At 40.5% G+C, this 24347-nt stretch overlaps 1 protein-coding gene across 2 annotated transcripts in view; it reads right to left on the reverse strand.

Moving 5' to 3' along the window:
- The window catches only part of LOC145405982 (cytosolic 10-formyltetrahydrofolate dehydrogenase), a 123407-nt gene extending 105905 nt beyond the window's left edge, over positions 1 to 17502 (reverse strand). The window contains exon 1 of one of the 2 annotated variants that reach the window (XM_080277162.1): positions 17436 to 17502. The gene's annotated coding sequence lies outside the window, so the exon portion shown is untranslated. Of the gene's footprint in view, positions 1 to 17239; positions 17267 to 17435 lie in introns of those variants that run through there. The other variant, XM_080277163.1, reaches the window with a different exon arrangement.
- Between the last annotated feature and the right edge of the window lie 6845 nt (positions 17503 to 24347).

Raw genomic sequence — 24347 nt, forward strand, 5'->3', positions numbered from 1 at the left:
TATAGATATAGAGATATAGATATAGATAGATAGATAGATAGAGAGAGAGAGAGAGAGAGAGAGAGAGAGACGGATAGATAGATATAGATATAGATATTTGATATCGCCTCAATTTTATTGAGCCTACAATAGGATTTTTTTTTTTTACTTAAAAGAGCTACTGTACGTCGTCCTGCTAAAAAAAAAAAAAAAAATCTGGTGGTGGCAAGAACATGTCAAACACGCCCTCTGATTCAAGGGACTAGCTAGAGTGTGATACGCAAAATAAATCGCTAGAGAAGAACTGCTACAAAGTCTCCTAATCCAACGAGAATTCGGCGTCCTGTCCTAGCAATGATGTGTTTTGGCGGGACGGACAGGGGAAGGAAAGTGCAGAACTTTACGCGATTTATTTTGTCTTATTACACCATACTGTCCTCTCTCGTGTTACCTAAACCCTTCCTCTTGTTCCTCCAAATATAAATCAAAACTCCTTCTGCACTCTGACTTTTTATTTTATCGTAGCTACCTTAAGACGATTACAAAAAGCATACGATATACATTACGAGCTTGGGGTGATAAATCCGGCCTTCAGCAACCCCTTCACTACAAAGAGTGTATCCTAAGCGAATACAATGAAAGGAAGGTACCAATGAACAAAAATCAAGTCAACATACTGCAGAGCTTAATTATATACGATTATCCAACATTTGTTTGCATCTGAACTTGACACATTTTCCTAAGCGATTTATTTTGTCTTATTACACCAGTGTCCTCTATCGTGTTACCAAAACCCTTCCAGTTATCTCCATACTCTGCATAAATAACCTGCAAGAGGATACTGACCATCCAATCCAAAATAAATCGCCAAGGAAGAGGTGTTAGGAAGCTTCCTTAACCGACGAGAAAACAAGCCTCAACTGACACTAATTTGAGGAACGCGGTGCCGTGCGGGGGGGGGGGGGGAAGTCACATACCCGCATAAACGTTTACAGAGAAGCGAGTTATCAGAAACAGTTGTATTTTTACTTTCATAATCCCGGGTTTTATTATAAAGGGTTAGGTAGCCATGCGAGTGAAAATGAAAGCATAGAGCATGTGAAGATGAAAGTATGAACAAAGTGGAGATGAAAGTATAAACGAAATGAAGACGAAAGTATGAACAAAGTGAAGATCTATCTATCTATCTATATACCTAGGCTGCTTCCCCCAAGGAAAGCAAGGTAGCCGAGACAGGACGACTCACTCTCCATTTACCCATCCATTCAAACACATTCATTCGCATCTTAGCCCCAAAGGGGAGAACGGACAGATCCTCACCGCACCACACCGCACAAGGGTCAACTGCGCAATGCAATCAGTGACATCCGCAGCAGGGCCCGACAGCAGAACTGGTTTACCCCTGCCACATCATAACAGACCCATCCCCTTACCCGCATAAACAAAGTGAAGATGAAAGTATAAACGAAGATGAAAGTATGTACAAATGAAGATGAAAGTATAAACAAAGAGAAGATGAAAGTATAAACGAAACGAAAATGAATGTATAAACAAAGTGAATATGAAAGCATAAACAAAGTGAATATCAATATATAAAGAAACAGTCTTATACACGAAAATGAAATAAACAAGAATATAAATAAATAAATAAATAAATAAATAAAATGAAAACGGTAACGGGTTGATCAATGAGGTTCGTGTGTTGCTTCTAAAATATTAATGTTTACAGCTTTACTCTGCACCCCGATCTCCTGAGGGAAGCAGTTTAACCCCTTAATTCACTATGATGACGTGCTATTTAATTCTTGCTGCTGCCTGATGATTTTAATCAGTTTTGGACACATACCCAAGTAGTGATGGTTTTAATACTGGTTATATCTTATTCACGTTGGAAAAGTCTCTCCAAAGCTGAGTAAAAATCGTCTGGTGGTAACAACAATTTTGCTTGAAACTCAAACACATCAAATCCTATCCACTCATACGCTGATGACTCCACCCTTCACTTTTCCATTCGCTTCCCGCAACGTCACCTCAGCATTTACTTCAACAAACAAGGGATGAGGCTATGGAACACCTAATGTCTGACTTGGCTTATATCTCTGAGTGGGGTAAAAGTAATGTTATTGTTATTAATGCTTCAAAAACTCAGTTCTTACATCTTTCAACTCGTTAAAATCTTCCGTAGGAGTATCCTCTAACTTTTAACAATATGCATCTCAATCCTACACCATCAAACATAAATGGGGTTTCATTCGCAAGGGATTTATCTTGGGAAGATCATATTACCTCATTTGTAAAATCTGCTTCCAAGAGATTAAGTGTGCAAAGCCGACTCCGTGTCTTTTTTTTATCCCTGCACAGTTGTTGACTTTCTACACGGGTTTTATTCGCCCCTGTGTAGAGTACAATTCTCATGTATGGGGAGGTTCCCTACATACAGCTCGTCGCAACAAGGTGGATTCAAAGGCTTTTCGTCTCATTAACTCTCCTCCTCTTACTGGCTTCCTTCAACCTCTGTCTCATCGCTGCACTGGTGCATCTTTATCTCTTTTCTACCGCTACTTCAATGGTCACTGCTCCTCTGAACTGTCTGTTTGCATCCCTCCACCACTGCGGCGGCGCGTAGCACCCGTCTAGCAACACTCTCATCCTTTTTCTCTCCAACTCTCTAATGCAAGAGTTAACCGTTACTCCCAGGCCTTCATGTATGGAACAGGCCAACTCTGGAACCGTCTTCCTCTATCTGTATTTCCTATTGTCTATGACGTGAAGTCTTTCAAACGCAGTGCCCAGGCATCTTGAAATGAACAGATATTGAATTTGGCTCTGTTATCTTTAATTATTTACTTTTTTTTTTTTTACAATCTTACAAGCTTCAGGCCTTTGGTTTCTTCTTCCATGCATAAAAAAAAAATAAGATGAATAACTGGACGCGAAAGTGTTGTGATTAACAATTTAGAACATGCATGAAGCACATATTTCAAAAGCAAATTGCACACGGGGGAGGGGGGTAAAGGTCGGTATATTTAAAACTGCGTGAATGCACTATATCTAACATACGGAAAACCTCAAAATTTATGCAGAATTTATGTCAGGATATTACTGTGCATCTAATTATATATGTAAGATTCGTGATGAATGGATGTTTACAGGGAGTCCAGCGATATACTGTGTGTGAGAAACTTGAAGAAGTTAACCTTTGAGTAACAGCAACATGGATTTCAATTTTCAGCCGTTAAGGAACTGCAATTACTGATGACCTTCTTGGTGACTTATGAGGCAGACCATTTTCAACCATAATGTCATCAGAAATTATATCTCCATAACTGAGAACTTGACTCATATTGATGCAGTATTTTTTACACAAAATTAAACCTATGAATAATCTGATACAACTCACATATCTCGCGGGACACCCTTCATAAACGCCCGCTCCTTTTCACTCTGCATCACATTACGTCTCAGTGTATGATAAGAACATAAGAACATTACAAGACAGGGTTACTGTAGTAAGCCAGTTAACCCATGCTTGGCAGCTCCTACAAGTGACTACTAGAATAAGACAAGGATAGTAAAGGCGGCTCTCCCCCGCCCACCAAACCCTCGATAGCCCATGGATAAATTACATCTTACATGTGAATATGAAGAGTATTTGTAAAGAAAAAAAAATGTCCATATGATTAGGCTTGTGAGGTGAAGCCATGATTCCGGGGGCTTGAATGATTTGTGAATGACTATGTAGCCCAATTTATTAGTCATACTGCTGAGAGTTCCGCCACATTTATACTTTCTCTTTTTTTTTTTTTTTTTTTTTTTTTTTTTACCTAGCTCCGTTATTAGGTGGTGTGGTGGTGGTGGTGGTGGTGGTGGTGGTGATGATGATGATGATGATGATGATGATGAAGAGGAAGAGGAGGAGGAGTATGCTGATAATTCTAATGATGATGATGATGAGGTGGAGGAGAAGGGGAATGATGCTGATGATTCTAATGATAATGCTGCTGCTGCTGATGATGATGAGTAGGAGGAGGGGGAGGAAATGACGATGGATGATGCTGATGATTCTAATAATGATGATGATAATGGGGAGGAGGAGGAGGAGAAGCAGGAGGATAATGATGATGATGATGAAGATGATGATGATTAAGATGAAGATGATGATGATTCTAATAATCATGATGTTAGACGGCCATGTTGTGTTGGTGGGCATGTGTATGGGTGCTGTAGAGTCACGAGGGGGAGTGATGTAAATTGACCTTCCTTCTCACCTTACCTACAGAGCCTACCCCTACTACAGAAGAGGCAGTGGGAAATATAATGCTTCACTACGGCTACTCGCTGCCTCGGTTGCTTTGGTACTTTCCTCACATTCGGGGCACGCTCTGGCGGGGATGGATCTAGATTTGAATTCGAGGTGGCATGGGAGATTTCGTATCGGCCCCTCCACGGCGATTTAATCAGTATATTACACTTTTATATCCTTCTGAGTGAGAGACTGACGAAGAGAGTGTATGTGAGTGAGGTGGAGGGGGGGCCAAGGATGAGATGGAAGGATGGAATGGAGAGGTATATGAGAGAGGGGGACGTGAGCTGGAAGCAGGGCAGTGAAATGGCGAGGGACAGGGCGACATGGAGGCGATTTGTTTGTGGCCACCCCTTACGGGATTAGGGAGTCTGGCAATAGATATAAAGATAGACAGATATCCTTCTGTACGTTACTGAGGCAAATTATGTCGATGTTAACGTGATAAACAACATACAAGGAATGATCAGGGTGCGGTATGCAGCGTAAATCGCCAAGAAGGAGGTGCTACGGTACTTCCAATGGCACTCAGAATACGGCACCAGGACTCACTGACCGCCAACACCTAGTCAGTAATATAGCCTAAAAGTATGCCACTGTCTGCTACCACTACCCCCCACATCAACCTCTGTCCCTTCAATAAGCTAATTAACACTCAGACTCTTGGGACTCAGTTAAAATCATCTGGCATTAGCTGGAACACAATACTAGACCTGTTCCTATCATGAGAGGGTTAATGGTGACAGTAGTATCACTCAATCTTCAGTACTCACTCTTAGCTAACTAAATTCATCTGTGGTTGGTTGGAATACAAAGCTGGTGGTTACCGGAACATGAAAAGGTTAATGGTGACATACTAAGACTCTCAGGTTCCTATATGATTCTGAGATGGATAAAATCGTCTGGCATTAGCTGGAATTGAATACTCCAGTTGCTCCGCCGGTTGGTAACTAGATAAAAGTATTAAGATGACATTATGCAAAAACAAATCGCCACGGAAGACTTGCTACGATGTCTTCTATGGCAACATGCAAACGCGTGTGTCCATGAACAGGCAACTGTCCTGAAATTAACACCTCCATTCAGATGACGTACTGTGGTAATAGTTGCAGCACTAGGCTCATGTAGATGTGAACCCAGTAGAGTGCAGGCTTAAAATGCCCTTCTGCAGTCCACCATCCTCCTTTAAGAGGTTAGGTAACTAAATGAGGGACGTTCGTATAGCCTAAGCAGGCAGTGGAACCTCCTGGATATAACGGTGTCACCACATGAAGGCATCCCTCCCTGGCACCATGACGTACTGCACATCGTATTTTATTCCTGCTATTTCCAGACGGTTCTATTCAGCTCAGAGACTTTTCGAAGAGAAGTCATACATATCCACTATAAACCCCTGCTATACAACATACCTTTCAAAATCACAATAAAAGTAGTCTGGATGTAGCAAGGTGTACCGGAGTCAAGGGCTGGTAAGAGTATCAGCAGCGGCAACCTCAGGCTCATCAATATGTGAACCCTGTGGAATGCAGGATGAAGTTGCCCTCGTCTTGCAGTCCACCGTTTTCCTTTCGGGGGATTGCGAGGGAGCTGAGGAACGTTTGTATGACCGGGTAGCCGAGCCAACCGGTTATATCTGTGCAACCACTAGAAGGCGTCCCTGTCCATCACAAAGGGGTAAATGGCGGCTACAGATAACCCACGAAGATAAACCGGTCTCTTTTAAAGTGGAAAAAAATCGTCTGGGATTTTCAGTAATTATGTTTAAATACGTCCTGGTAGTGAATGAAGGCGCTAACTCCCTAAATCCATTATTCTCCCTTCCAGCCTCCACACAGCTTTATTCAGGCCGGGGGACACTTTGATCGGGAAAGGATGGATGTACAGTCTTCATTAACTTCGTTTAGAGAGATCCTAAAATCAATAAGAATCACATGGCAAAAATTCTGTTTATGCTTCTTTGTGCTATTACTACTACTGTTACTACTACTACTACTACTACTACTACTACTACTACTACCACCACTACTACTACTACTATTATTATTATTATTATTATTAATTATTATTATTATTATTATTATTTATTATTATTATTATTATTAACTACTACTACTACTGCTACTACCAATAATAATAACAGCAACAAAACAACAATAATAATAATAATAATAATAATAACAATAATTCATTCATTCATTCATTCATTCATCATCTAATCCAATGCTGCCCCATGAGAAGCACAAGAGCCCAGGAATAAGATGGTCCTGACATGATGAGAATGACCAGCGTCACTCAACCCTAAGTGGCATTATGTAAGCAATAAACCCCAACCATCTCTTGGATATAAACCAGCACGGGCTCAATCACACTGGAAAGCCTTAATTGCCCACTAGACTACCAGGCGCCATAATTTGGTTATATGGTTACCACCCAGCGTTATAAATGGTTTCCCGGTGTACAGGAAACCATTTGGCTTGTCACTCAGTGTAGACTCACCCGTAGTCAGATGGAAGAGGAAAGAATGAAGGAAAGACAGAAGAGGAAGGATAGAAAAGAAAGAACGATGCAAGGAAAGGGCAGGCACCCGCAGGCGGCACTACATCGAGTGGACGGTGAGCGCTCCCCCCCCCCTCCCCAGCCACATAATTATAATAATAATAATAATAATAATAATAATAATAATAATAATGAGCCCTGGGAGTGATGGGGTTAAGACAGTCCAATTCCCAGAGGTAAGAGAGGTACAATCTTATCTTCGTCACGTCCACCACCAGCCTAGCAACTGTGTGTGTGTGTGTGTGTGTGTGTGTGTGAGAGAGAGAGAGAGAGAGAGAGAGAGAGAAATGGGAGAAATGGAATTCCCCCAAGCTAGACCCTGTATTGGATCATACAGCCCCGCTAGGTTACAGGAGCGCGCTATCACTCCCGGCACGGCAGTCCCGGGCAAGGCTCGAACTCGCAATCCTCCGATTACGAGCTTGATGCTCTACCACTGAGCCACCGTGACCCCAAGAGAGAGAGAGAGAGAGAGAGAGAGAGAGAGAGAGAGAGAGAGAGATTGGGAATTAAGTTGGGGTCACTCACTTAACCTCTTTAGTACAATGACGGCCCGTTTTTATTTTTTTCCAGACGTATTATTTTATTAACTTGAGACTTTTCGAAGTAGGATTACGTATGCCATCTTTCATGTCTTACGATAGGTATCTTTCCTATCACAACCTACTTCCTGATCGTCAGTATGGGTTCCGTCAGGGACGCTCCACTGGCGATCTTCTCACCTACCTTACAGACTCCTGGTCATCGTCATTTCGGGACTTTGGCGAAAGCTTTGCCATTGCACTTGCCATCTTAAAGGCTTTCGATCGAGTCTGACATAAATCTTTAATTTCCTAACTGCCTTCTTACGGTTTCTATCCTTCTATCTGTGCCTTCATCTACAGCTTCCTTTCTGGTCGTTCTATAGCCGGCCATCGTTCTTCTCCTAGATCTATCAACAGTGGTGTTCCTCAGGGCAATGTCCTATCACCAACTCTCTTCCTTTTATTCATCAATGATCTTCTAAGCTGTACATCTAACCCTATTCACTCGTACGCTGATGATTCCACCCTTCACTATTCCATTCCGTTCCCGCAACGTCCATCTCAGTAGTTACTTCAGCAAACAAGGGATGAGGCTATGGCACATCTGATGTCTGACTTGGCTCGTATCTCTGATTGGGATAAAAATAATCTTGTTGTTTTTAATGCCTCAAAGACTCAGCTCTTACACCTATCAACCCGACAAAATCTTCCAAAGGTGTACCCACTAATGTTTAATAATATTCAGCTTAATCCTGCATCATCCTTGAACATGCTTGGGGTTTCATTCGCTCGGGACTTAACTTGGAAAGATCATATTACATCTCTTGTAAAATCTGCTTCCAAGAGATTAGGTGTGCTAAGCCGACTCCGTACCTTCTTTACCCCTGCACAGTTGTTGACTTTATACACGGGTTTTATTCGCCCCTGTATAGAGTACAACTCTCATGTGTGGGGAGGCTCCCCACATACAGCTCTTCTCAATACGGTGTAATCAAAGGCTTTTCGTCTCATCAACTCTCCTCCTCTTGCTGACTCCCTTCAACCTCTGTCTCTTCGCTGCCCAGTTGCATTTTTATCTCTCTTTTATTGCTACTTCAATGGTCATTGCTCCTCTGAACTGGCTGCTTGCATCCCTTCACCTCTACGACGAGCGCGTAGCACCCGTCTGGCAACAAACTCTCGTCTCTTTTCTGTCCAGCTCTCTAATGCAAGAGTTAACCGTTACTCCCAGTCCTTCATTTATGCAACAGGTCAACTGTGGAGCTGTCTCCTCTGTCTGTATTTCCTACTTCCTATGATCTCACCCTTTTAAATGCAGTGTGTCCAGGCATCTCGAAGTAAACGGATCTTGATTTTTTTTTTTTTTTCTGGAAGGAACAGTTTGCAGGCTCCTGGCCTTTGGTTTCTTCTTCCTTGCATAAAAAAAAAAAACTTCACTTCGATGACAGAATATTAGATACGAATCTCCAGGACTCACCGCACAAAATCATCGATCCCACCACACCACACCAAACCACACCACACAAAGGACATTGACCGGGGGGCCCTGATGCTTCCTCGTCAAGCAATTTTGTAGTTATTCATTTTATTCCTGCCACCTTCACAAGATTTCATCATCCCAAAGAGACTTCCAACTGGGAGGGTCACATACAGCTTCCTACATCCCGTTCAGCATGAGATCTTTCCGTCCATAGATTTAGTACACATAAATGAAAAGTGTAATACAATATAATGCTTGTTAAAAATATCAGTGTTCAGCAGGCAGCCAGTTTAGTTAGCGTTCTTAAGCTGTAAACACCTAAGCTCAGTATTTTTCAGCTATGCACACTACACTGGTTCGCTGTAGCATCCTATCTATCTATCTATCCATCTATTTACATCCGTCTCTACGAGGGCTTTTGGATGAAAAAAAAAATCGTCAATTGGGAAGGATAAGACAACGCAACTGACGGGGCTGACTTGGGGGAAGGAAGAGAATTTCAACTACAGTACCGTTATTCTCTCTCTCTCTCTCTCTCTCTCTCTCTCTCTCTCTCTCTCTCTCTCAGCAGCAACTATCAGTCACTTTATCTAACCACTTAGGAAAGATAAGCCTTGTTTACATCTAGCCCGTATCTCACACGTAACAAACACACTGCTCCACGAGTATCAAGATAAAACATCAGCATCATACGGTACAAAATCGGTACAATATCATCCTACGTGTCTTAAATTTATGGGCCGTATTCTCGCTGATACAGGAGTAGCATTGTTCACTTGGTGATTTATTTTGGACACTACACCTTAACCCTTTCAAGCCCGTACTGACTCACTTCCAGACAAAACTGGCGATAGCTGGGGTAGAAGATGTGTCCCTACAAGAGTTAATGGTAACAGTATTAACTAGAAAGCATTCAAAGAACGCATACCTCCGCCTATGCTATTAAAACGGACCCGGATCCGGATCCGTGGATATTGTGTGGAATACATAGGATCCGGATCCGCCTCAGAATTTGATCCATTGTTCCTTGACCCGTGGCCCACTCTTCCACAAAATTTTAATGAAATTCATTGAGAACATTCGGAGATATTGTGCGGGATCCGCCGGATCCGCCCCCAAATTTAATCAATTCGTTCTTGGTCCATGGCTCACTCTTCCACAAAATTTCACTGAAATTCATCGAGAACTTTTGGAGATATCGTGCAGACAAACATAGGTGAATATATAATCTCCACCTTCGTTGGTGAAGGTAACAATCTCGATTCCTACACTTAATGTCAGATGATGAAATAGGTTGGCCTTAGCTGGAATAGCTTGCTAGAATTGCCCTAACCTTGAGGTGTTAATAATGCATTCTCTTGTACATTATTACATTTTCCAAAGGGACGATGTTTTGCTTTCCTGCCACTTTTTATTACTCTTTTCTCCATTCCAGGAGGCGCTACATGGAGTGACCAGCCAAATAGTTTCCTGTAAGCCAGGAAACCATTTACAACGCTAAGTGGTGGTATTTGTTATAATCCATACGTGCCCCCTACGTGTCAGCAAATGAGTTGGCGGAGGGTTAGTGCCCCTCCCGCAAAACTACCATAGCTCAAAGACAAAAGACCACCCCTTACGAGATTTTGGCTTCTGGCTATAGACAGATGTATTGTTCTCTTTGTTTTGCTCTTTCTTCTTGGTGCTGGTGTTCTCCTTCTTACCAATAAACTGCCACGGCCTTAAGCCTTTAATTATGGACCACTTAACCTGAAAATTACTGCGCGTGTCAACACATCAGATTTTCTGTTCAGACCTTAAAATTTATCTTATAACCCCCTAAAGTTAAACCGTAAAAATGACGAGCGAGGAATCCACCAGACCAGACTCCATTCCACCCCTGCACCAGACACCAAAACATCCATGCCAATAAAGGCAAGTGATCTACCCAGCATCAAACGCAGCTATGGTACGGGACGAGTTTGATTCGAACGTGCCCTTCAGGCTGTTTGTTCTGTGTGGTTCTGTGATTCTATTCGTATTATCTACAAATACCAGCTTATACAAGTATTTGGATATAAGAGGCAAACTTGGGGATGTCACGCATTTGTTTGCAAATGTTATCTTTGTATTTATATACTTTTAATGTCAGCATAAATTGCACCAATGACATAAGACACTACACATCTGAGAGAGAATAGGTACGAAATCTCGAAAAAAATAAAAACCATCGCTTTGCGAGTCTAAAAATATAATCAAAGAATTCTTCATTTCCAAGCCATCAGTATGCATGAGAAGCTACATTTTGATCAGGATTCACAATTACCTCTAAGTTGTAACTATGACATTTTGTTGTGGAGACAGATAAAGAGATAAAGTATCTTCATATCTAAAAAAAAAAATCCCGAGAAAAAATTTAAGTTTTGTCACGCTTTTTTTATAAACTTGTCTGTTGGTAAAACACACACACACACACACACACACACACACACGCACATATATACGGTGTATGTATGTGTGTGTGTGTGTGTATATATATATATATATATATATATATATATATATATATATATATATAATTTACACATACTGTATAGTGTGTGTGTGTGTGTGTGTGTGTGTGTGTGTGTGTGTGTGTGTGTGTGTGTAGAATAACTCACAGATACGTAATATAAAATCTGAAGTAATCTGGCTAGTAAAAAAAATGTGGAATACAGAGCTTTCGTCTGTCGCAGCGTTTCTTAACCTGGGGTGCCAGCACCCCAGAGGTGCTGAAATCAATTCTAAGGGGAGCTGGAAAATGCTGCATTAGTTTTTTTTTTTTCTTTTTGGTTTTGCTTAGTACTGACATCCTCGATGTTTTATTTTGGAGACTGTATAAAATAAATTATCAGGCAGTAATTCACTTTTCGTTGCTTTATCCCCGTAGCAGTGTAGCGATTGTAGTAGTGTAACTGTAGTCCCAGTAACCAGATGTACTGGGGTGCTGGACTGTGACACATTACTACAAGCGGTGCTGACGTCGAAAAAAGTTAAGAAAAGCTGGTTTATTGTTTCAAGACATCGTATGGGTGATACTAAAGTAAGGGTGTGACGACCAGACTGTACGGATTTTGCATTTTAGTATCAAGATCTAACGACTAATCTTTAGATTTGGCCAGTATATGGGTCATAGGCTTTCTGGCAGGCCCATGGGAGAGAGAGAGAGAGAGAGAGAGAATAAGGTATGGATAGACAAAAAAGGAGAAAAAATGTTAAGTACTGTATTAGGTTTATTAAACTGGAATATTACTGTACAATAATGTACATATTACACAATGTCTACTTATCGGTTTAGTTGTGTTATTTTTAAAACATTGGATCACTATGGATACTTGTGGGTTATTTTACTACGTATACGTTCGTAATTTCATCTATTTTTTTTTTTGCTAAACATTTAGAATTAAGCTTATATCTGTTCTTTATATCACTTAAAACTCCAGTATTTGGAAATTTATCAAACTGTATTCACTAGTTGGCATCAGATATGGTACTGGAGGATTATAGTGGCTCCTCTCTTCCCCTCACTTTTGTAGTAACCAGATGTCTTGAAACCTACACGATAGCTTGGTATTCCACAATTGTTTTTCACACACACACACACACACACACACACACACACACACACACACACACACACACACACACTAGTCTGGAGTCATCTCAAAAAGCACATAGACAAGATTGAAAAAGTTCAAAGGGCCGCTACAAGATGGATACCAAGCTTAAGGGACCTAAGCTACGAAGAAAGACTAAATAAACTGAATCTACCAACACTACAGGAGAGAAGGAAAAGAGGTGACATGATAATGCTATATAAGTGCATATCAGGGAAGAAGAAAATAGACATAAATGATTACTTAACATGTGGAGAAGCATCAGCAAGAGGACACTGCACAAAACTGCATAAGAAGAGAGGTGATAAAGACGTAAGGAAATTTAGTTTCCCAAACAGAGCAATTGATCAATGGAATGCACTACCGAATGAAATAGTGTGTGCCAAAACAATTCACAAATTTAAGGATATGTACGATAAATATGGTTTAAGACACGGGACAGTACGAGCTTGACTCATTCCTGTTAAGATACAATTAGGTAAGTACAATTAGGTAAGAACACACACACACACACACACACACACACACACACACACACACACACACATATATATATATATATATATATATATATATATATATATATAGAGAGAGAGAGAGAGAGAGAGAGAGAGAGAGAGAGAGAGAGAGAGAGAGAGAGAGAGAGAGAGAGAGATGAATGGATGAGTGTATACAGTACGGTATATAACCAAAAAGCACTCGGGCAGGGCATACCTCCGCCAATGCCACTGCAGGATCCGGATACGCCCCCAAATGTAATTATGCTTTCTTGGCGCATGGCCCACCCCTCCTCAAAATTTTATTGAAATGATATCGTCTGGACAAACAGACAAACAATGGTGAATACATGACCTTCTCCAACTTCGTTGGCGAAGGTAATAAAATTACCCAAAGGTGCATCCGGACCCCAGATGGTCTGATGCAGCCGGCCAGTAGGCTTAAGAGAATTAACAGGTTTTTGTAAATAGTTCCTTATAGGCGGTCCAGCCCTGCCTGCATCTAGCAAGAAGTTCAATGAGCGTCAGTAACACCTGGTTGTCTACCTACCAGTGGTGAGAAGATTAAATATGAACAGAATGAATATGTTTATGTGGCACGTTACACCTACTTTCAGCGACGGCCAGCCCATATTTTTTTTTTTGTTGTCATAACTACAAGGTACGTTTATGAATGACAAACGACACAAGTTTCTGTGGGCTACTCTCTGTTGTAAGTCTTTCCTATAAAACAGAACTCATTTACGACAAGGAATTAATCGTTACGTTTGTTTATGAGTACTTTTGAGGATCTGGATTCTCAAACAGACGGTGAGCTCTGTCGTGTCTAGGATTTGATTTTGTAGGCATGACAAGGATAGGCGAAAGCATAATCCTCCTAAACCTCTTGTTCATCCTGTAAAAACAAATTTCAGGTAGGAATAAACCGATAAAGTCTACGGTGTTTACATGCCCTGCCTCACCAACGTACTATACCAACCCTTCCTTGGCCTAAATATGCCATCTCGCCATCTTGAATGCAATATGCCAACTCGCCATCTTGAATGCAATATGCCAACTCGCCATCTTGAATGCCATATGCCATGTCGCCATCTTGAATGCATATTGTTAAAATAGCTTTACACTAGAATATGTTCCTAGTCACAAGGAAATACTACGAAACGATACAGAACCTCACTATTTCTGCCACCGAAGCTACTTGAAATAGGCTGCAAAAGGACGAAAATGGTCAACTTAAATGAAAAAAAAAATAAAAACTGCAAGAGCTTCACACAGCCAAATAAAATCGTTTAATGATATCAAGAATAAAGTAAGATATCACCGCACTCAAAAGGGTTAATGGGGACGCTTCTAGTCCCTTTCACTACGAGTCTCCCTCACCCCTTCACTCAGAATGTGTATTTGTATCTCATTCTAGCCTCCACCTGGCGCTTATATTCACTTTAGATAGACGTTGGAGCTGGAGTGGTTAAATATAGCCTTCATGAACCTCCTCACCCCTAGGATACTCCCTTCTACTGAATCAAATCGTCTATCATACTCGTTTAAGTTGGCCTCGATTCTCCCGCTTCTGATGCTTATTTCTCGTAGCTCGACAGAAGAGAATGTTACGGCTCCACACATTTTCTGTAGCACTTCTTCGTGACTAGCATCTTCTTAGTGTCCATCTGTTGTTACAACTCAGCATTTAAGATGGAAGGATGGTAATTTTTGGCCGTACTTGGGCTGAGGGGGCTAAGTTGAAGAGGAGCATGAAAATTAATGATCATACGTGGTTGTCTTCTCGCTGAGATAGATGCCGCAACACCCCTTCCACGATTATTAATTTTATACTGTACAGCAGACAAACTCTCTTAGACTACTATACTCTCATGTCACTATAATCTGGTGATAACTAAAACAAAATACTTGAATTGTCCCGACCATGAGGAGGTTAATGGTGTAATAATAACACTCTCAGGTTTATATGACACACTTTCAGCCGAATAAAATACTAGAGTTGTTCTAGTCATGTGGGTTAAAGATGTCGGTAATAAAGTCATGATTTTAAACATTCCATGGGACTTGGAATGACACCAACATGAAGGCCGGTGAACAAGCGACACAAACTAAGGCTAGCTCTCTCTCTCTCTCTACTGTCTATCTATTGCCAGACGCCATAATCCCGTAAGGGGTGGTCATTTGACTTTGAGTTAGTTGTTTTATGGGCACGAACCCTACACCGACCCACTTGTTGACACGTAGGGAGCACGTATGGTTTGGTTATACGGTTACCACCCAGTGTTGTAAATGGTTACTTGGCTTACGGGAAACCATTTGGCTTGTCACTCAATGTAAAGCCACCTGTAAAGGAAAGACAAGCAATAAGTGACAGGAAAGATGGGAGAAATTGGAAAGGAAAGGAGGACAGGTACAGAAAAAGAATGATAAAGGCTAAGGAAGAAATAGGTAGCACTACATCAAGTGAGTGGATGCTGGTTGCCACCACTTACCACATATATACGGTATTTTATATATATATATATATATATATATATATATATATATATATATATATATATATATATATAAATATATATATATATATATATATATATATATATATATATATATATATATATATATATATATATATATATATATATATATATATATATATATATATATTATATATTTATGTATATATATATATATATATATATATATATATATATATATTATATGCAGTATATTGTTATATATATATATATATATATATACAGTATATTATATATATATATATATATATCATCATCAGCCGTTTTGAGTATCCACTGCAGGACCAGCCTATCCCGACCGAAGTCGGGACGATACAGCCAATGAAGGCTATCTGTACGAAGTGGCTTAGGCTGTCTGGTAGAGATTGTATGTAAGGTGAGAAGTGCTTGTAAGTGTCATTGTAGTGTTGGCGTGGCTTTGGATGTGTGTGTAGTCTGTGAACCAAGTGTAATCGGCCCGCGCAAGCCGACTGGGTGCAAGCATACTTTATAGTAAGCGACACTGGTTCAACTACAGCACCCCTTGTGTCCGCCAATGCAGTACGTGGCAGGGTGAACACTCCCAAAATTTATTACCCTGGCGTGGCGCGAACCCTGGCTCACCTGTACCGGTACGAAACGCACACTCCACCACTGTACCACAGAGACTCCATATATATATATATATATATATATATATATATATATATATATATATATGTGTGTGTGTGTGTGTGTGTGTGTGTGTGTGTGTGTAATCAGGAGCATAACATGGAACCCAGTAAACATGACACGAACTGTATAGATAAGAAAAAAAAAAAAAACTCAAGTGCATAGCAACAGTGTCCGTACTTATGGACCTTGACTTTTGATCGACTGGCACCAAGATGGAATTACTTCTTCCAATCCCCACACGCAGTTCATGTGCCAAGATTGGTCCAAATCAGATCACGTGCTCATGAGATAACGCCGCGCCCTGAACTATGACCTTGACCCATGACCCTGACCTCTGAGTGGCAACAAAATCGTCACTTCTCAAACCCAAATTCGACATAATATTCACGTTATACTTTGTTAACACATAAATACACCAGATACACAGAAACAGATCATATCACAATAACTACACTTTCGGTGTCACTAATTAACACCTTCACAATGAGTTATACCTTTGAGTAAAACTGGTTGGCAGAGCTATAAATGATCCTTGGCATACTAATAGGGTTTAACAGACACTTATTGTAACCCCTTCGGTATGAGGATTTCCTTATTACGAACAAAACCGTCGTTAGCAATGGTAATATAAAACACGTCCTCGTACTGAAGTGTTACATTCTCTCTCTCTCTCTCTCTCTCGCTCGCTCTCCTCAACCATTTCATACCTTGCTGTCTCCAAACGATTTTTTTTTTTTTCACCTTAGGACGGACTTTTCAAACTGGAAAGGTTAGCATTGGTTATAGACTCCATTAACTACTTCACGACTGTACGCTACTATAAGTCCTTCGCAAACTGAATAAAAGCAACTGGTGCCAGACAGCGTAATGCCAAAAATTCTCCCTACGGCTATTCAAGCAACTCAAGTTTGAGCATAGCAACAAATGCCACAAATGCATCACTTTCTGCCAACTCTGTCGTCTACCAGTGTCGTTGTTACCTTTACACTTATCAACCTTACATGGGTTATAGCGGATGCTCACTAGTATTACGTCGGTTTATGAGGACAAACACACACACACACACACACTCACAGGATCACAACTGTGGTGGTGTGGTGACTGGTTCGGCCCACATATGACTGTCAGAGCAACCAACACATGAATACACAACCTGGTAATAATGCCAAGTTTCCTTGGAGGCCAATGTTAATAACCTGCCACCGAGCCGTACAATTATTTCTTAGCCTCACAAACTCACACTCACAAGCACTCAGGAACTGGTACTCACTGCAAAGCTCTGGGGGTTGCTGTTTACGTCTCTGCCAGCTATTATTTTCCTTCTCGCGGGATGAAGAGATATTGGCGACGAGTCACACGGAACGCCTTGACGACGGACAGGCTCTACCAGTGTCACAGTAACATCGTTCACCTCATAAATATAATTAACTGTCCTCCTCTAAGTCAGTCTCGCCATGGTGCTGGTTTTATTCCTCCTTTTTTTCTTTAGATACTGTCCATATTTTGTAATCAAATATCCACCGCATAATTCTTCTTTTAATTGCAATATACTCATGAATATAACAAAGCAGTTTATGCAAAATAAAACATCCCAAAGTATTTGAAACAAAACGAACTCTGGCCGCGCTAAAGTCAGTATACTGATTGGTTGAGAGGGTCGCCACACTCAGGCCTCATTGGTGGACTGAGAGGAGGATCAGTCCAGACCAAACAGACTCGTGATTCGCCAAAACCATGGGTGGGACAAAATCTGACTTCCTCATTGGCCGTCACATTAAGGAGTGTATGTATGAGGAACAGTTATTCGGCAAAACAGCATACTCTTTTAAATTTCGTTTCCAGTTATTCTTATTAAATTAGACTAGTTAGGCATTTCCTGCTTACTGTTTTTTAACAAGCCCATACACCACTGACCGGGCTAATGTATGGCCCGGCCTGCACTATAGGTGCAGGGAATCTTTGAACGAACGAACGAACGATAGTAACTGTGGACATAAATTCGCAGTGAAGACAGATTCCAGAAAATAGGCAGAAAAGCAAACATGTGAAGCTGATAACAATGCTATTACATTATTCTGTTGTAAGCTACGTATTACACAACCACAACCTATATTTCACAACTAGCGCTTATCCAAGAAGTCCGTTTCATATAACAGGCTGGACATTTTTCACACTACAGTACATAGTGTAAGTTTTACCGATGCCATAAATGAGTCGTCGAAGTTAATTTTGGATCCGAAGAAAACTACTTGGCCATAAATTCGTAATTTTACACATGCGTCAGTTTTTCTTAGCGGAATCATCAAAGCACCTGATATACCAATGCATTTGCCGAGGCTGACCTTGAGGCAGAAGCAGGCAGCACTGGCCCCTAAATATAGCCAAGTGGCAAGGACACGTCACAACAGTTCGTGCTTTTGCGTATGTTTATCCCCTTCACAACTAACTCCTTCAGAGCTATGGTACGTTGTTTTATTAGTGCTACCTCCATATGATTTTCAGTTCAGTTAAAGGGAATTAGAATCAGCCTCCTCTCCACTCCACCATTCGTAATACGTTCCCTGTTCATAAAACGTCACCAGTCATACTTCGCTGGCTATTATACGTTGTCATAACAGCCTACTTCATATAAAACGTCGGCAGTCATAATGGCACCAGCCATATCACCAATCGTAATGTCACCACTTAAAACGTCACCAGTCAGTGTAACCAGTCATAATACGTCACTAACCATACTGTCACTAACAAATACCGTACCTCATCAGCCATACGTCGCGTCATCAACATACTGTAGGTCACACGTCACGTCATAATACGTCACCTGCGATAAAATGTCACCATTCATAATACTTTGCTACTAGTCATCAGTTAATACGTCACCACTCATTACGTCACTTGTCATATTACGTCACCAGTCATAATTCATCAGTAATATTACGTTACTACTCACGTCACCAACAACAATGTCACCAGTAATAATACGTCACTAGCCATAATGTCACGTCATAATGTCACCAACAGTAATACGTCACTTGTTATAATACGTCACCAGTAATATTACGTCGTCACTACGTCACCAGTTATAATACGTCACCAGTTAATACAACACTAGCCATAATACATAATACAACACCAGTCATAATGCGTAGCCTTTCGCAGCATACCTCGCCAGTCACAAATTTCCAGCCCATGATTCTTAGCGACATTACAAACTCTACTTTTGTGTCGTGGAAAGAAGTATTGCTAGCTGCGTGGGAGAGAAACGTGTGGAGACCCTTTTGTCGAGGCCATCCCTCACCGGAAGCAGCACCAGGCAAGAGATGGACAGACATAAATCTAGAACACCTTATACTCATCAGTGTCTTCAGTGTATTTTAATGATAAAACGATGATTTTTAAGGCTACATGCGACATAATAGTTGCCAAAATTGATGGTTGCAACCTCAGGCTCATTTGAACGTGAACCTGGTGGACTGTACGAAGCTGCCCTTTTTCCACCATGAAATATCCTTTCGGGAGATAAGGAGGGAACCAAGGATAGTTGTTTAACCAGGCTGCTTCACCACCCGGTCATATCGGTGCTACCACTTACCAATTGGCGGCACTAAGGTGTACCTAGCTGGCACATCAGAAGCCGCAGCACTTATTCCTAAGCTGTCTATCTATCTCACTGCCAGACGCCTTAATCCCGTAAGGGGTGGCCACAAACAAATCGCATCCATGTCGCCCTGTCCCCCGCCACTGAGGCGATTTGTTTGTTCTTTCTAAGCGATATGTTTCTTCTTATTTATTGCACTTGAACATTACTAACGGCCTATATTATTTAAATCTTTCTTTGATAGCCATAGTTTGCATCAGTAACACATTTGATGATATGGTGTATCGGCAAAAGTCGCAGAAAATAAAGGTGCTGTGAAACTCCAAAGTCAACGAGAATATAACTCCATTAGTCCATTCAGTCCCATGAAGGTTTTCAGTTTATCGTTGCTGTTATCAGTTTTAATTAATCAACTACATTTTTCGAACTGGAGGAGTGAGATGTAGTCATTAACCCTCCTCGCTACCAGGGCACTCTCCTAAGCCGAATAAGATCGTCTGAAGAGAAAAAAAAAAAAACTCAGGAATACAACCTCGGATTGAAGTGGTTACGGTGCAATAAGCAAAATAAATCTCCGACACTGTTACGAAATCTCACATTAATGCAGTGGCAGCTTCTACGACACACATTCCTCCCAGCCAAACTTGTCTAGTGCACTACCAGCATTACCACCACCACCACCATTCCGTCCGAAATACACACACCTTCATTTCTACTGCCATGGAATTGAACATCTTCCTAAGGTTTGGTGAAAAGGTAAGAACTATCATAGGCAATGGATCATCAGTACAGAGGAGTAATTATCTTCTTAATGTTTCGTGACTATAGAGCACAAAAGTCGAACCATCAGATACAATCACTGCAACACACATACCTTCTTTTATACTAACAGGGAATTTAGTATCATTCTAGGGTTTGGTGAATAGGCACTTGGGGGGAAGGGGATTGAAACATCAGACACTGGAATACACATACATTCATTCGTGCTGTCAAGGAACTGAGTAATTTCCTATAAGGTTCTCTAAATCCATAGAAAAAAAGGAACCATCAGAGACAAACATTTGCTCAGTTACAGATCTGGTTACGTTGTGCAAATTCAAAATCATTTTAGACTAAACCAGGAACAGTGACTGTCCTCTCACCTCCCGGCAGGTAACTTTACATTTAAGACTGCGCATAAGAGAATTCGTTGTGTACTCATCTATTAAAGTCCTGCGCAGTGCACAGCTCACACTCGTAGTTTGACCCAGAAGCATCGGAGGTTTGAGTAAAGAAGCAGTGCAGTGTAGTAGTAGTAGTGCTCGAGCCTCAGATGCTTCAGGGTTTGAATACGATTGTGAATTGTTGACTGTAAAGTATTGTATATCTCTTCCATAGTGATTTATTTTACACATTGCTCTTTAGCATCCACATGTAAGCTACATGTCTCGTTTTAATATCCAGTGGGCAAATGTCACATTTTTCACGTGGAAAAGATGTGGACTGGAGATGTCTAAAAGATGTGGATATCTGATCTTTTTTGATATGGTCGTTTCACGAGAATTTAAACACGTGTAATAGACGTGTTGAAATTCATCTAAAAGATGTGGATATCTGATCTTTTTTGGTAGTTCGTTTCACGAGAATTTAAACACGTGTAATAGACGTGTTGAAATTCACGAGTAATATCTGCTGGAATAAATCACAGGCATGCAAATTAGAAAGGCTCTCTAGAAGCCAAATGGATTAAAAAAAAAAAAAAATTACATTCACTCCCTAACTCCAAGTTCTTCCTATGCTGAATAAAAGTAATAATTTTGCCAGTATAAATTGTCAAATTCATCAATCATCAAAGCATTGTTAGCTTATAAGTTGATTAACTAATACAGAGTATAATCAGTTCAGCTTGGGAAGAACTTGTGGGATCTAGGGATTGAATGTAAACTATTTTTATCCATTTGATTTCTAGAGAGCCTTCCTAATTTAAGTCGTATAAACTTGTCTAATGATAAATAAAATAAACAGTCAAGATGCATCATAATCATCAACGGGTTAATTTTCAATAATGTGCAAACTATATAAATGTCCTGCAAGATTCATATACAGCATACAGTACTATAACTACATCAGTATAGTTAAGGTATAGTTAATCGTGAACAGAACCCGTGAAACTTGTGACTATAAGGTGCAATACATCAATAGTCTGCGCAAGCTGGGACACCAATGAATATAGATGTTTTAAATTAATACACAGAGTAGTTCTTTAATTTATATATTGTGTATTACAGAAAAATCATTCACATTGCAATCTTAAAGAGTTGATGAGGTGAAAAGCTTTGGATTCCACCTTCTGCAGAAGAGCTCAATGTGATAAAAAGAAAGTAATTAATCAGAGAAATTAATTGAGGCAACTCATTAGGGAAAAAATAAAATGCCATAGGGGAACTTAACGGTATACTAAAGGTTAACAGGGGATCAGATAGGACGGTAAGGATAGTAGACAACCAACAACCATCAGCACATTCAGCAGCGTGTTCGTTTCAGTAGCCAGATCCATTGCTCCTCTTAGAGTACAAAAGAAAATATAAAGACTACAAACAATTAATCAGAAACCCTGGGAGCACTGTGAAAAACAAAACCCTACTTAGGTGCTACCACCAAGAATAATAATGTACAGTGTAGGTTCTGTGTGACAAATGGAGAAGCTGTCCACCATCCTCTTAAGGACAGTGCTAGCTGCGTGGTATGTGCGGTTCTATACATGTAGGAGAATTACAGTGTTAGATTATCTGAAAGAATAAAACATAGATATTAGTTTCAAGACAACACTAAGTACAGTAAATTAGGGATTTTTTTTGTTTTGTTTAGTTCATAGTACCGTGGGCTCACACAGTACACGAGTTCACAGTACGTGAATCGCATAGTACTTGGACCTCTGGAATAATAGTTAAAACCTCTGCCCTAAGTGCTATTCACCTTGCCCGACCTTGACCTGGGTAGTATCCTGTGCGATACTAATAACCCACATCTAGGCCTAAGAATTATAATTGTCCAGTGTATCTGTATTCGTGACATCTACCCGTTCCACTGTAGAATTTAGTAATACACGTGTAAGGTTGTTGCCTTGAGTTTTTGCGTCCTGCCTCTCTCCTATTTGTCTTAGCTCCGGTCTAGAAAGAGAACCCAGCTACACACCAGGCGTTAGAGGGACGAGAAGCCGACCCTAAAACACGGGAAGCCGACCCTATAACACTTAGCATTACAGTGACTATAATGGTTCTGCCTTTCACTCTGATCCAAATTAGTTTGTGATGAGTTTAGATTGTCCATGTTGCCTCTGTACATGGCATGGCAGCAAAATTTACCTCATTCGTCCGCCATTCTAAATTTTCTCTATCTTTCCAGTCGCCGGGCTGCAGAAGTGGTTGGAGGGCATGAGGAACCGCTATGCCCAGGCTATAGCGAAAAGGGCTGCGAGGAGCTGTCTGAGCGGGAGGCCTGGATCAAGGAAGCCTTCACGTTCCTCAGACTCCATATCGTCAGGTGCCAGGGACGAAAGACAAAGGTAAATAACTTGTCTTATTTCGTGTTAGTTTGGTGTCTTACTTTTTCCTTTTAATAATTTTCAGATACTTAAATCTAACTGTTACTATGTGTTCCTGTGTTTGTGCATTATTTTTTTTGTTTTCAGTTTTAAGATATGCCCAGGCAAATCTACTGCTTTTACTAATTTTCACTTGTCGATTGGTTAAATATAATGCAAGTTCTTCAAAGGAATGAGGTTGAGAAATACAAAGGCGAAATGTCATTTGCGTATTAAATAAAAATATTAGTAATAGTAATAAATAAATAAAAAGTAAATATGAATAAATATAAATAAATAAATAAGGTTGGTTGAGGGGGTATATTCTCACCCTGTGAGATAAAATAGTTCTCCCTAATGGCAGAAAAAAAAATGGGATAGATTGGCGGCAGTCATGTTTACATCGCGGAGGAAGGGGCCCTCAGATAAGATTTTCATTTTTTTTTTTTTTTGTTCAATGTAAAATTTCTCATGAATGTTATAGTGTCTCATGACCCTGAATACCTGCTGATTCTGGCTGTGTGATGCTTAATACTGAAAAACATCTATCTTCAATGATATTTGATGAGGTATGTCACCAGCTACAGTAGACGTTTCCATCGGCATCACGAATGTGTAAACATTAAAGGTCCGACGGGGGCAAACCGTACGGGGGGGGGGGGATTGCACTGTACGGAGGGCCTCCTATTTGAATGGCATTTTATCCCCCCCCCATAAAAAAAAGCACACAATAAAAAAAGGACTTAGTTGTCTACAACCTTCCTCCGTCAAGTATCAAACATGAAATTATGTGAGTTCAAGACAACATAGATTAAACTGCTTTGTATATTTATGATGCTTTTCTTTGCATATTAATAATGGTAGTGTTATGCTGAGTGTTTTTAGGCTGACTTCTCGCCCTAGGAACACCAGCTATAGAGCCAGGGTCCTCATTCGAGACCAGAGCTAGAACACACCACAAGAAGAGCAGGACAAAAACTGTGGACAACAACCTTACACGTTTATTATCTAAATTACAACCT

Source organism: Coenobita brevimanus, chromosome 69, assembly GCF_032717465.1.
Source record: "Coenobita brevimanus isolate Jiangsu-jjx chromosome 69, ASM3271746v2, whole genome shotgun sequence".
NCBI lineage: Eukaryota > Metazoa > Arthropoda > Malacostraca > Decapoda > Coenobitidae > Coenobita > Coenobita brevimanus.